The sequence below is a fragment of the Myotis myotis genome, unplaced genomic scaffold, assembly GCF_014108235.1.
Source record: "Myotis myotis isolate mMyoMyo1 unplaced genomic scaffold, mMyoMyo1.p scaffold_m19_p_1, whole genome shotgun sequence".
NCBI lineage: Eukaryota > Metazoa > Chordata > Mammalia > Chiroptera > Vespertilionidae > Myotis > Myotis myotis.
The window spans coordinates 48,389,563-48,403,552 of record NW_023416313.1 but is presented as its reverse complement, the minus strand read 5'-3'; the positions used below and the strand labels follow the sequence as shown (position 1 = coordinate 48,403,552).

Sequence of the window (13,990 nt, the reverse complement as noted above, 5' to 3'; positions counted from 1 at the left end):
TTCACTCTCCCATTTATAATTATGAATATTTATAGTAGACACAAAAGTGTTATAAGAATTCTGTGTCACTTCAAAGGAATGGGCCCCTGTAGTCACACCCAAACATTGTGGTCCTGCCCTGTAACCACAGCTGACTGGGGCAGACACTTGACCCATTGACCTCAAAGCTGGCCCAATCAGATACCTTCCTCCAGGAAATTGTATTTGGGACTGAGACACCAGGTAGAATTAATGGTTCCATTGGGAGGGCATCTTCCCATGTGCGTAAAAAAGAAGGGGAAGCCAGTTAGCAGATGAAAGGGAATAGGAATAAAGCAAACACGAGAGAGAAGCACAAATACCACTGAGAGTTTAGCATGTGTCGGGTACTATCTCCTTTAATTCTCTGAGGATGCAACTAAATCAAGTGTTTACAGTCAAGAGGCAAAGAGAGATTAACGCAAGAGGCAGAGCAGGGATGTGAACCCAGCAGTCTGAGTCCAGAGCCCAGCTTGTTGGTGTGTTTACTCTGCCCTGGAACAGCAGAGCAGGGTGGGGGACCTTGGACTCAGAGAGCTGAGCACTAGCTTCCTTATCAAGAGATTTCCTCATCTTGCCTGAGGCTTGTCTGAACTTTCTGCCTTTGGTTGTTATAAGGAAGACCAATTTTTTTTTCCCTCTTAAATTCTCCCCCTTCACAAAAATTTCGGACCTGTAGCCCAAAAGTCACATACACCCCCTGGATCAGACCTAGCTTCATTTACACCCCCTGGATCAGACCTAGCTTCATCGTCCAAGTTCATGTGCATATGCTCCCATTCCCACTTCCACAACCTCCTCTGATGCTAGTGCTAGTTTTACACATGGGCACACATGCCCAGCATGCATTTGCACCTGCTTCTACACCAACCATACACATCAGTTACTTGTTTGTGGAAACGTAGAGAGAAAAACGCAAAGCATTCGGAAGAAGATGCCTGGGACTTTGTTTAATTGAGGGGCCTGGTTAAATTATGAGGAAATATTTTGTTGTGAGTTGCTGTTCACAACATCTGCAATTAATGCTTTTAGTGTAATTAGGCAGTTCGAACATTAGCTGGAGAAGGGTAATTAAATCTATATTTTGCCTTTCTAACTGCAAAGGGAAACTTTCAAAACAACTGGGAAAGATAGAACCTAGCCAAATCCATTTTTTACCAGGGAAGTTTTTGGAAAACTTCTGCTGGTATCTAGACATATGTAAATCTTTAAATGGATTATCATTGCAGGCATTATGCATTGTAAAAATGCCATCTCTTAGCATTATTGTTATTAAAGGGAGAAGGCAAAACAATGAATTATTTTATCAGTATATAATTTAAGTCTAGTCCTTGTGGTTCTTGGCTCCTTGCTGTATGAAATGAGGCAACTGTATGCTGTGTTGGCTCTGATTTTAGACTGCTCAGGGTTAAATCACTGCTCACCACCTAGGTGCTATGCAACCTTGGGCGAGTTACTTTTGACTTTGGGCAAATTACTGTCCTTCCTTTGAGCCTCTGTTTCTTCATCTGTAAAATGGGACAGTAGTCATCTCTACCCTGAGCAGGATTGTGGTGAGGATGAAGGGGACAATCCATTGTGGGGAAGGCAGTCTGCCATAGGTCCAAGCATCTGCACAATTCCATGCTGAGTGTGCCAAACTGCAAGCTTTAAGGATCCTCTGACACTGAGCCATTTCTGTAGTCATGCAGAAGAATAAGTAGGTCAAAGTGACACAGAGCAACTACCACCTGACTACTGACTCCCCAGGGGGAGCCTGGCTTGCTCACTACTTGCCATAAAAGGTGCTGAGCCCATGATCCTGGATTCCTCAGCAGCAGCACAAGTGCCTACACAGGCGTCATCTTGTCCTATCGTGTCCTGTGGGATTTGGTGGCAGAGGGGCCGGCCCTCCCATGTGATGCTCTGGCTGTGCTGTAAATAAAAGCCATCTTGCTCTTATCTTTTGAGTCTCATTGTCTACTTTCAGTAACTATGGAGTTTTGGCAAGCCAGTCTTCTTGCTGCTTACTCAGGTCTTTTGGATGTTTTTGGAGTTTTATTTCCTCTTGCCATCCTTTACGACAGGAGTTGGCAAACTTTGTCTGCAGGGAACCTGATAGTAGTTTAGGCTTTAGGTATATTAGTCTTTTGTGTTTTTTTTTTCTTTAACAGCCTTTGAAAAGTATGAAAACCATTTTAATTCACAAGTTGAACAAAAATTGGTTGAGGGCTGGATAGGACCCCACTCTTATGCAACTGGGGTTCCTCCCTGATAACCACCTAAGCACTTAGAACACTATGTACCAGGTTAGTGAACATTTAAACAACATGAGCTATTCTCACACTTCATGATTTTTGTTTCGTTATTCTCTAAACCTAAGGAAACCTGTTAGTACTCAAAATAATGCTCCTAAGCAGCGGAGAACTTTCTGGTACACATATAATGCACAGTGACTACTTCTTTCTACTCCTACAAGTGAGCTCTGCTCGTTTGGTGGCAGGGCAAGTCTTTATAACAGACTTCCAATGCGGTGCCAAGAATGGGTTACAGGTATATGTGGACATGAAGTCACTCAGCTTTCGGGGCAGCTAGGCAACTGGCCCCGGACACTACTTTGTTAATTCTGGTGTGCTATGCAAATATTATTTCCTACGTGGGCCAAGGCATGGCAAAAGTTAAATCCTGCTTCAAGTCATAGACTTATTATTTCATAAAGTACAGCTTTGGTGTTCCATCTAAGGAAGTTTTACATTTTCAGACCGCTCTTCTCAACTAGAGTGTGGGAGGCATGAAATTTAGTAGAACTTGAAGGGCTCTCTACTGATCCCAGGTGACGGTGGAATGGTTTCTCCAACAGGACAGGAGAGAATAATGTCATACTAGCTGGTTATCTTTTAATGGTCTAGACAACCTTAGAAGAGAACTATGAACAAAAGCAGCCAGGAAGTCATCAATGACATAAAGAATAAAGACAACAAGATAGATCTTGGAGGATTGCTGAACTGGAAGATGAGGAAGTAAGGGGCAAAGGGAACCAGAGTGAAGTACTAGTATAATTAGCATCCACAAATTTCCAGGCACTGATTCTAGTTAAAAAGGCAAACTTTCCAGGGCCAAGCTTAAAACAGTGCAGTGAGGACAATTTGTGGAAGAGCCACACGGTACAGCCTTCAGCTTACCCTCCCTCAGTCTCTGTAGCTCCTCAAGTGGTGCTGGCAGGCTGGCTCCACTGGGCATGACTTGGGAAGTACCAGTGCTTTCACCCCTGACCTGCTCAGAGACAGGGACGCTCATGTTGTCCATACCCCTGTTCATCCTTGCACACGCCCAGCCAGGTCCCCACTCCCAGTGACATCGAGGACCTACGTGTCAATAAAGAAGCCCCTGCCACATAAAACCATTATGCTGTGGCTGTGCTCTGGTCCTGGTGGGGACGGGTGCCATCCAGCTAATCGGTGCTGCAGGAAGAATGTGTCCCAATACCTCAGACTTCTCAGAAACCTTGAGGACTTTCTCCTGGAAAGAAGAGTCTAGACCAGCCTGGGAGAAAATTAGGATCAGGAATAAGGTCATTAAGAAGTCCAGACAGGTCCTCATTAACCTGACCAATGGATCAAAGGCATGTAATGAGCCATTCAGCAAAGCAGAACCCAGAGCCTTAGAGCTCGCCTTGCTTCATTTTCAGATAAACAAACCCAGCTCAGAAACATGACCTAAAAAGTAGGGATGATCAGATGTACCATTATTTTGTATTCTATTAAGAGAGAGGCAAATGCTACCAATAAACTACACTAGGCCGTTGATTGTGACTCACCCAGTTTCAGAGATGGTAAATGTAAAGACATAAACGTGGTGTCTGAGCACTGATGAGCTGTAGTAAGCAATTGCCCCGGACGCTCAATACTCGGTCCTTAGGTATCTTCCTAGTCTCCACAAATGTAGCTTCATTTCACAGATCAGAAGCCTAGAGTCCAGAGGTGGGTGACTTACTCAAAGTCCCTGAGCTTTGGAGAAGCTGAGGCAGGAAAGGAGACCCGTGACTCCTACGAGGTGGCTCCAACAACTCCCTGTGGCCTCTCACTTCAAGGTATTGATCTCCAGCTCTGGGAAACAGAACTAAATTTGTCTGTGGAACATTTGCTCCTGATTAGGCTGTGCTTGTGATAATATAAAAATTGAATAGCTGCCTTGAACACATACAGACAGGTTGGGAGCAACCTGGGTAGATGTTTGCCAGTGGGAGAGATGGTGCCTCTGGATTTAAAATGTGCTCAGGAAATATATAACGTAGGAAATCCACATGCCTGGCAACAAAAGGCCTACTAATGGCAGGGAGATGTGATGTTTTACTCGATCTAGACGGCCAGTGGGCTGTACGAGGCCCGTGAAATCATTTGGGCTGGCCCTGCCAAGGCATTAGGGGTGAGCTGATTAAATGTTTGACCAAATACAGCAGGCTAATTTTTAAACTGATAATTTTGTATGGCCTGTGAAGGATATTATAAATATCCAAATGGCCCTTGGCAAAAAAAAAAAAAAATGTTTCCCACCCCTGATCTAGACTTACTGGAAAGTGAGAGAGGGGAAAGGACAATTTTATTTCCTAGCCCTTGTCTCCACCCCAAAGCTAGCATTCTAAGATTTCTCTATAACTCCTGTGCCACCAAATGCGAGGCCTGTCACCCAATGCTCTGGTGGCTGTCATGTGAACTCTCCAGCTCCAGGTGGCCCAGGAACCCCTCAGCCTTGAGAGGATGGACAAGGCCACACAAGAGGACAGCCCCCTCTGGCCAGGCTGGCATCAGGGCACTAATTAGGCTTGGCAGAGAATGATCTGGAATGTCTCATCTGGCTGGTGCCCCAGGAACCCTAGATGCTATGCACCTCTTGTCCACATACTGTCACTTCTAAGTGTAGCTTAGGGAGTCATGGCCTCTAATTTCGTGTGTGGGGACAATCATGCTTTAACTCAGAGCACTCGCCCCTGGATCACAGGTTCGAGGACACTGATCCTCTGGCTGTGAAATGTCCTGTTTTCTGAGGAGGATGCTGACTTGGACAATAGAATAAGGTCGCATCCATATTCATTTGACCCTTGTTAGCAGCCTTGGCGCTCAGCCCACAGATCTTAAGATGACAGTGTGATTCATTATGTTCTCAAAAACTGTGGAAACAAAACCTGATGCTCCCTCGCCACCCTCTTGTTGCCCATGGCCTGATAGCAAGGTGCTGAGGAGCACCCGACAGGGAAGGAGCATCCAGGCTGTGAGAGGAACAAAGGCATCGCCTTCTCATGAGGTATCTGGTTCCATCATGCCACCGTCTGGTGTTCTGAGTGTGTGTGTGTGTGTGTGTGGTGTGTGTGTGTGTGTGTGTGTGTGTGTGTGTGTGTGTGTGTGTGTTCCCAGCTTCATGAAGAAAGGAAACACTCCCAGAGCTGTGCCTTCAGACCAGTTGCTTGAGAGAGGGCGTCACTTCTCTTGAGACACTGGCTGTTTTCACAAGGAAGACAGGCACTTCGCTCTTGGAATGAAGTGTGGGGCCATCTGCCCTCTCTGTCTTCCTCTGGCTGTGGAGGACCATGGGAGTCTGGAAGGCGAGACACACGTGCTAGCCTGGGTAAAATCGGGGTGGCAATGCAGATTGGTGCTTGTATGTCCGCAACCTGGACGATGTGACATTCTGGGTGTTGTGCTATGCTCTCTGCGTTGAAGTCTCTTCTTGTATATTAAGTTGGAGCTTAGGTTTGTGCTTTCCTTCCAAATGATTGCAAACACACTTGAAGTGACTCACACAGCCAGGAAGGGGCCCTGGAGCACCCAACAGCACCACGAGGGGCCCATGAGCTGGGGTCCCTCCGGGCACTCCTGAAAGTGAGACAGACAGCAGGAGGATGTCAGCTGCTCTTCCTCAGCCTCTCCCTCGCGGGCAGGAAAGCCCTGTGCACACGCACCGTGGCTATCTTGCTGATATCTACCGGCACCGAGAGGCTGGCAGCCCAAACACGGTTCCCTGCGTGCCTGGACTCAGTCTAGTCTGGTTCTCTGTCTGGAAGGTTACTCTATTTTTGAACATGAACCACGTCCGCAAGCCAGCTCATCATCTACAATTGTCTTTCGCTGCATTTCTTTTTTTTCTTCCGCTACAAAGAAATATTGTTACAACTGTGTTTTTCACTTCTGGGTTGTATATTAGAATCATGTGGTGATGTTATAAAATTAAGCAACATCTAAGCTCTACCCCCAGAGTTCCAGGCTTCTATGCTCTGGCAGAGGGCAGTGACATTGGAATGACACCATTAGCCATGTAATTGGAAACATTCTCAATGCATCACAGTATTTCTTAAATATCGGAAAACACCACTACTCTTAGAATGAACAGAAACCAAAGATCTTACTGATTGGTCTGCGTTTCTAGGATACAAGTCTGACACCTTCCCAAACTTAAGCTTTTAATTCTGTCCAATGAAACTACGTCATGTATTTTGCTACCTTTGAGTAATGGGGAGATAGATATAAATGATCAAAAGGAAAAATTCCTTCTTTTGTTCTGGAAAAAAAAAAGGAGGAAAAATGAGCAAAACCCCATTAAGGGGATGGTTGCTGCTTTCACAAATAATTACTGTTTCAGTTAATTTAAGTGCCAGTATTATTTTCCCTTCTTTTCCTTCTTCTATGCACACTGACAAATAATTAGGGTAGGGCATGTACAAATTTCAAATCTCACTTGAGGTTGAGATGGCATGGAATTCAGGAAGAATAAAAGCCTTATTGCAGAATACAGTGCTCACATACAGGGTCAGGCATAAAACCAGAATAAATCAACTTTCTTATTTCCTGACCTGTACAAACTTAATTATGTAGACCTGATGTTTTAGTAATCTGATTTCCAAATGATGCAGTATTCTTTCCCTTAATTTTTCTTGAGACAAATGCTCTAATTTTATTTGTAGCATTTGAGAGAAAGTAAAGTTCAATGTCTAATTTTTCTGATATATTTAGAGCTATTTTCCTGTGCTTTCTAGGAGACAAAATAGAGAAACAGAAATGGGATCAAATTCTATAAATAAATTATGGTTGGCTTGTCCTTAAATATTATAAACAGCTGAAAGGAAATGAAGTCATAGATACACATTAATTTTATTTTGAAAGCTGGCTAAGAGATGGCGTTAAAATTAAAGAGTTTTGCAAGAAGGAAAATGATAGGAAGGGGGGAAACAACCCTGAAAAGACTTCAAAAATAATGAAACTCTTCTATATCTTTGTCAGTCCTCCAAGACATCAGAATCCTGTGTCCGCTGCTTTATCTACTGGGCTGGTGGGATGCTCAAGTGACCACCAAAGTGTTGGGGTATTAGCTGACAATCTGTCAGCATGTTGCTTAATAATGGCTACATTTTGCCCCATATTCTAGCAACTCTTTCACCTTCTCCATATATTAATAAACCCTGTAGGAAAAAACCACAAGTTAAATAACAGCAGAACAGGAGGACCTTACAGGTAGACATGAATTTGGTTGGATTTTATGACCTTCTTCCATGTCCTTCCAGAATTTATTTAAGGAGTTGAGAGAGTCAAAATGTGTTAGCTCGTGAAATTGTTTTTGGAACAGAAACCAACAAAAAAAAAGGTACAACTTTGAATTTAAGTTTTCACCAATTCAGCCCATGCATGTGCCAATGTCAACCTCTGTCATCCGTCCCCCACAAGCTGTCCCCTCCAATGCTCCCCGTGATATAGTCTGTCTTGTTGCAGACGGAACTCTAAGGTGCCCCACGGCCAAAGCCAGCTGGAGAAATAGGGCTATTGTGAAGATAATTTTAGGTCAGCATACAGGCCAAAAACCCAAACTGGTTCTGCTTGGAATTGCCTGTGGCTGTCCTCATTTTATCACTTGGCTTTACATGGAGAGACACTACTAGTATGGAGACCTATGCAAATGACGAACAACCATGACATTCTACACCAAGAGGAATGCAAAGGAGAGACGGAGCTTATCAATTTTTGCAAAGCCCTGGACACCTGGATATATTAATGTGAACAAATGTGATGGACAGGGAAATACAGCCCTCATGTAGCTCTTCTTCACCTAACCCAGTGGTCGGCAAACTGTGGCTCGTGAGCCACATGAGGCTCTTTGGCCCCTTGAGTGTGGCTCTTCCACAAAATACCGACTTCTGCGCATGGGCCACGAAGTTTCAATCGCACTATGCATGCGCGCCCGCACGTGGTATTTTGTGGAAGAGCCATGCTCAAGGGGCCAAAGAGCTACATGTGGCTCGCGAGCTGCAGTTTGCCGACCACTGACCTAACCTAGCAGATGTATGGGGCTTGTGTTTACACTCTGTAAAGTTCTTACATCTCCCTAAGGTTCTTTGGACTGGAAAAACGGACTCCTGCTGTGGGAAAGAACTTCCTGGTGGGTTGCAGGTACCAAACCATCTGCAAAAGAACATGCCAAATCCTCAGAGCTCGCTGAATCCAGACCCACCAGCCAATCAATTTAGGAAGAAATTGGCTCATATAAGATTAACCTGGCAATGTCAGTGGCCAAGATCCAGATGCTGGATGTGAAATCACAGGTGCAATCTGCTGTCCGGCTACAGCATGCCAAGATTACGATGCAACCAAATCATCTGTCTACGAGTTAAGCATGGCTGGTAGCAGAGGCGCCACTCCAATGGAAATCAGATGGTATTAGCATGACTGGTGATGATAAAGACTCCCCTTAACCAAACTTTAGTTAGGCTCCTGTGAGCCCGCCTCTAGACTAGGCTTTGAACTTGAGGTCCCCTTTCCTGTCTCCATACTGTCTTTGGCCTGCCCAGCCCAGTGTTAGCAAGCATTCTGCCAAGTCAGTTTACTGAGAATCCCCCCACCCATCATATCTGATCACCTTTAATACCTGACCAAGTTCCTCATCCCCCACCTTTCCTGTTGTACGTCCTTGGCTTCCTTTCAGCAAGATTCCCATTAAGTCGGTTTAGCAAGAATCCCCTGATCTTTGATGTCTCCTCTTCATAATTTTCCATCCATTGACCCCCTCATTCTGCTCCTTGGCTATAAATCCCCACACGTCCTTGCTGGGTTCAGAGTTGAGCCCAGTTTCTCTCCTTTATTGTGATGGTCTTGACACCTATTGCAAGAGTCTAGATCAGCCGTGGGCAAACTACGGCCCGCGGGCCGGATCCGACCCGTTTGAAATGAATAAAACTAAAAAGAAAAAGACCGTACCCTTTTATGTAATGATGTTTACTTTGAATTTATATTAGTTCACACAAACACTCCATCCATGCTTTTGATCCGGCCCTCCGGTCCAGTTTAAGAACCCATTGTGGCCCTCGAGTCAAAAAGTTTGCCCACCCCTGGTCTAGATCTTGACTAGATCTTCCTTACCATTGTAACAAGTGTCAGAATAGTCTTTTCTTTCACAGTCATGACTGTGCTGCAAGAGGAGCCAAAGGTCAAGGCCGTGGTGACAAGATGCCACTGTCTGCTCAGCAGGGAGCTCCAGTTTTCCTTCCTGCAATCTCATGGTTTAAATAAACTGTTTCAAAGAAAAACTTTAGTCATTATTTTACTTGCCTCGCCCACTAGTTTAGCAAAAAGTCAACACTGACTATTTTAGTTTTGAGGTTTCATCTTTAAATAAACTGTTTATTTTGGAATAATTTTAGATTTACAGAAAACATTGGCTATCTTAGTAATGAGGCTTTACCTGTAAATAAACTGTTCATTTTGGAATAGTTTCAGATTTACAGAAAATTTGCAGAGAGTTGCCATGGACCCCTCATTCAGGCCCCTTCCCTCTGTTAATGTCTTTTGTTAAAACTAAGACATCAGCATTGTTACACTACTATTAATTAAACCTTTAAACTTAATTATACTCATTACTAATTAGACTTTCCTTGGATTTCATCAGTTTTTCCATTAATGGCCTCTGTCTGTCCCAGGGTCCAGTTCAGTTACCACCTTGCATTCCGTCTTCATGTCTCCCTGGTCTCCTCCATCTTTGCTGTCATCATCCTCCTGGTCTTGAGGAATACGGGCCAGCTGTCCAGGAGAATGTCCCCCAATCTAAGTCTGTTTGTGTTTTCTCATGAGACTGGGGTTATGGAGTTTTGGAACAAATGCCACAAAAGTGAGGTGTCCTTTTTATCACATGATCCTATTTTGGGGATTACTTTTATTGTTCTGAGTGTTGCAAATAGGGCAGCTTTTGCTTGTTAACCTTAGAGCAAGACCCTTTACACTCTATAGCTATCCAAAGGGAAGCTCACATTCCAAAGTATTAGTAAGAGGTTTTACTGAAGATTTCATGATGGAAAGTGGTAGAGGGTAAGGAGGAGAGTTACATGGCATATAACAGCACAAGTTAATGAAAATCCCCACCCGTATCAGTGTTCCACCTTCTTCCATAGGAAGGTCAGCCCATGAGGCTTCCACTTGCCCAAGAAGCCTCTGAGCCCACCAACTGCAATCCGTCTATACCCTATACTCCCAACTCTTTGATGCATGTCTGCACCGACCATCTGGTTCAGCAAAGGCCCTTTTGAAGACCCACCTGCACAAAAGTCCCTAAGGATAATAAATAAGAAACACGTTTTTCTGTCACAAATATTATTTTTTTACATTAAAGAAGGTTTATTAAAATATTTTCTACTCACAATCTATCAGGTGAGAAATGGCTTCAACACAAGGTCCACCCATGCAAGTCAAACTGTAGAATTAAGGCAAATTGTCTTGGTCCCAGTCACTGGGTGGCAGGATAGGTGAGTAGAAGTTTATTTTGCCTAAAGGTTCAATATCAGCTTTCTTCAAAGCCATGTTTACAAGGCACACACAAATTCACTTATCACACTGCTTTAGTTGCTTGACACTCACTCCTCCTTCTCTGTGTCCTAAATGGTTAGTAGGTAACACTATCTCTAAACTTCCCAGGGAAGCAGAAATTAACCTAGAGTTCTCATTCATTCACTCACTCAACAAAAATTATTCTTTGTATATTGTTGCTAAATAAGCTATGATAGAGTTCTTCATTTATGTTTGAATTCAAGAAATATTATCTAAGCTCCTACTAAGTGTCTGGAACTGGACTGGATTCTAGAATAAATAAAACAGACATAATCCCTACCCTCATAGAATCTATAAACTAAGGCAGTGATTTTCAACCTTTTTCATCTCATGGCACACATAAACTAATTACTAAATCCTGAAGCACAACAAAAACATATATTTTTTGCCAATCTAACAAAACATAGGTATAATTTTGATTCTTTGATACTGGTTGGCATTGTTGTATTGGCTATTGTTATTTTTTATTTGACAATCTAATGGTCAGGGTCCAGGACTAAATAGTCAGGTATTGCATGTTTTAAAAATCCTATAAAACACCAAGTTGAAAATTGCTGATCTAAGGAGATAGATAGTAAACACATAATCATAAAAATAAGGTATCATTTTAAGCATTATGCCAAGAATCATAATGAAAACATCAAGTAAGGATGAAATGAGACCTACTGTGTGTGTGTGTGTGTGTGTGTGTGTGTGTGTGTATAATTTGCAGGGTGTTTTTTTCTCTACTTTTTTTTCAAGATGTTAATAGGAGCTGATTAACTCTTTGAGAGTAAGGATTAGGGAATTCTATCAGAAGGACTAACATTTATAGAAGATCTGAAGGATGAGTAAGAGTTAGCTACACTGACTATGAAAAGCACAGCTCAGGCTGAAAAGAGGGCCTACTGGAATGTTCTAGGAGCTGTAGAGGATGGTGTGTGTGCAGCACAGAGACCTGTTTGACCTCAGCATTCATGTAGAGCCAGGTTAAGACCATGTCCAAGGTTGTGAGTGCTGTCCTTCATGTAGGCTGTGGTGAGACGGCTCGGGAGGACAAGAGTTAGTACCTCTGCACTTCATGGAAGAGCACAGTGTGAATATATGCTAACTGACCTGTTCCCACCTTCCTAGCTGTTCACCCTGTGCTTCCACACCCACAGCCACGCCTCAGGTTATAGTATCCACACCCATAGCCACATCCCTTGTGGTACAGTATCTGTTTGCAAGGGCAAGAATGAGGCAACAAACCCACAGCTCAGCTCCCTGACACCATATGCCATTCCTCACCAGGGTTTGCCACAGATAAAGTGGGAAAGGGCTACATTTGTAGAATGGATACCACAGTAGTCCCTTCAGCCTATCTGCCTCTGAGTTCAAGGATAACTAACTACATTGGTTGTTGCAAAGACTTGTGTCTGCACCTGATCATCCCTCCTTAACTAATGATTCTGTCAAGTGATTTAATCTCCTCAAAATTCCAATACAGAATCTGGGTTCATGTTTTGTAAATAGTGTAAGAAAGTTCGTATTTTTTGTTGACACTTTGGTTTAGCACCCAGGCAAAGTAACAAAAATAATAATATGACAAGGACAAAAAGTACTAGTTATGAAAATAATGGCTGTACTAAATGAGCTGCTGCCAATACATAATGTTCCCATTAGCATTTGTCAAAACTAGGAACTAAAGTACATGTCAGTGAGTTTTGGATTCTTGGGAACCTACTGGATGCAGCCTATGTATTAGAAATAAAAGGAGCAGAAATGTGCATGGTGGGGAAAGGGGAGGTGGCCAAAAGGACCTACGATGTTTGGGTAATGGGGACTTTCTAAAGTGAAAGTTCCTAGTCAGACTTCAGGACAATAAGAACCCAGTCAGAAGACCTGCTGGGTTCTAGTGCTAGGTCTCTCATTAAATAATTGTGTGGCCCTGAGCAGGTCAATTTCCCTCTCTGAGCCTCCATTTCCACATCTGTAAAATGGCAGTGGTGGGGGAGAATGCGAACACTTTAAATCTACCTCAAAGTTCTCTCATAATTCCATTTTATCATTCCATGACTCTAGACCTCCATGGTCTAATATAGTAGCCAGCAGGTACAGGTAGCCATTTAAATTAAATAAAATTAAAATAGTTTCTCAGTTAAACTACTCTCATTTCAAGTATTCCATAGCCATATTCAGCTATGGCTGCTGAACTAGATGGTGCAAACATAGAATGTCTCCATCATCGCAGCAAGTTTTATTGGACATCTCTGTTTTAGATCTTTCTCTTTAAAAAAGTCCCTTGAGAAGTCTAACTAAGAACACTGCTCACGTTCTTAGTTATTGACTTCATTGTAAGACTGATTATTGCCACCACAAATACTACTAAGAGTTGACATTTACTGTGGACTACTAGTGCTAGAATTGGGCTAAGAGCTATTGTGATTTAATGCTCACAACAAACCTCAGCAATAGTGATTGAGTCATTTAGTCACGTTCTAGAAGTAGCAGAGCCAGGACTTGAGCCCATTGACTAGCATAATGCAGAGCCCAGATATTTCACCCTTGCCCCAAGCTGGTTCTCGGTCTCATTGTCTTATGGCTGTGCCTCATGGATTTCTCACAATCCCTTGTTGTGGACACCAGGCCTTGGCACATGCACTATCTTAGGATGCCCTCCCTCTCTACCTTCTCTTTGTTTGGCAACTTTCTATTTATCTTTTAAAAAACTAACTCAGATACTGCTCCTCCATCAGGCAAAATAGTTACCCTGATTGGGTTTCCACTCCACTTCACGCAGACCTCCCACACCGAGCCCACCAAGCTGCGTTATAGAATCTGTTTGCAAGTCTGCTCTCCCCCCAGACCCTGAGTGCATTCAAGATGAGGTGTATGACTCAATCACTATTTTATACCCCTAGTTCAAAGAAGGTGCTGAGTCAATGTCTATTCAATGAAAATATCAAAATATCTTTCTGAGATTAAGAGTCACTACCTTTCTTCAACCACTCTAGCTTATCTGGATGCTTTCCATTTTCCCTGGAACGTGCCATGTAGATGGTTCATTATCATTGGATAGTTCATTATCTGTAAGCAGAGGGCTCCAGGGCCTTCAGGTAGGAAGCAAAGTTAGATACATACATACATACTAACTTACTTAATTAATTAAATTAATT

The 13,990-nt window shown here is 43.2% G+C and overlaps 1 protein-coding gene and 1 long non-coding RNA gene across 2 annotated transcripts in view; both read right to left on the bottom strand.

The window, feature by feature from the left end:
• The window catches only part of PARM1 (prostate androgen-regulated mucin-like protein 1), a 100,161-nt gene that overhangs the window by 60,431 nt on the left and 25,740 nt on the right, over positions 1-13,990 (bottom strand). The window lies entirely within an intron of this gene.
• On the bottom strand, positions 9,289-13,920 carry LOC118669899. The gene is made up of 3 exons (XR_004972168.1): positions 13,810-13,920; positions 10,667-10,792; positions 9,289-9,546 (listed from the first exon to the last, which is right to left on the bottom strand). It is a non-coding gene; the product is annotated as an uncharacterized LOC118669899 (long non-coding RNA).